The sequence below is a fragment of the Dipodomys merriami genome, unplaced genomic scaffold (genome assembly GCF_024711535.1).
Source record: "Dipodomys merriami isolate MVZ:Mamm:240054 unplaced genomic scaffold, mDipMer1.0.p SCAF_908, whole genome shotgun sequence".
NCBI classification, from domain to species: Eukaryota; Metazoa; Chordata; class Mammalia; order Rodentia; family Heteromyidae; genus Dipodomys; species Dipodomys merriami.
The window spans coordinates 338,814-339,944 of NW_027206522.1; positions in this window are offsets into that span (position 1 = coordinate 338,814).

The window sequence follows — 1,131 nt, forward strand, 5'->3', positions numbered from 1 at the left end:
AAGGGTTCATTTTCCTAACATCACATTATCTGACCTTTTCCGCTTGACTCATACCTATACTAGATATTGCAAATAAGGGAAACCATGGGACCTATGCTTCTTTGGGCCTGGCTTACTTCACTTAAGATAATTTTTTACAAACCTTTCCATTTCCTAACAAATGGGGAAATGTCATTCTTTCTGATGGTGGCATAGAATTCCATTGTGTATATATACCACATTTTCTTGATCCATTCATCTACTGAGGGGCATCTGGGTTGGTTCCATATCTTAGCTATGGTAAATAATGCTGCAATAAACATAGTTGTGCTGGTAGCTTTAGTGTGGTCTTGTTTGTAAACATTTGGGTAAATGCCCAAAAGTGGGATTGCTGGATCATAGGGGAGATCTATGTGAAGTCTTTTGAGGAACCTCCATACTGCTTTCCAAAGTGGTTGAACAAGTTTACATTCCCACCAACAATGAAGTAAGGTTCCTTTCTGTCCACATCCCCTCCAGCATCTGTTGTTGTTAGAGTTCTTGATTTTTGCTGTTCTAACTGGAGTGAGGTGATATCTCAATGTTGTTTTGATTTGCATTTCTTTTATGGCTAGGGATGTTGAACATTTCTTCATGTGTCTATTGGCCATCCTTCTTTCTTCTTCAGAGAAGCTTCTCTTTAAGTCTTTCGTCCACTTCTTTATTGGGCAGTTGTTTCTTTGAGGATTTGTTGTTGGGTGGTTTAATTTTTTGAGTTCCGAGTATATTTTATATATGAGACCCTTGTCCGTTGTATGGCTAGTAAAGATCTTCTCCCAATCGGTGGGCTATCTATTGATCTTGCTAGCTATGTCATTTGTCCTGCAGAAGCTCTGCATCTTTATGCAATCCCATTTGCCAAACCTTTCTTTGATTTGTTGTGCTTCCGGGGCTCTATTCAGAAAATTTCGGCCTGAGCCAAGGAGACCTAGGGTTTCTCCTATTCCATCCTGCAATGTTTTCAGAGTGTCTGCTTTGAGTTCAAGGTCTTTAATCCATTTGGAGTTGATTCTGGAGCAGGGTGATATATAAGGATCTAGGTTTAGTTTTCTATATGTAGTTAACCAATTTTGCCAGCACCATTTACTGAAGAGGCTGTCTTACTTCCATTCT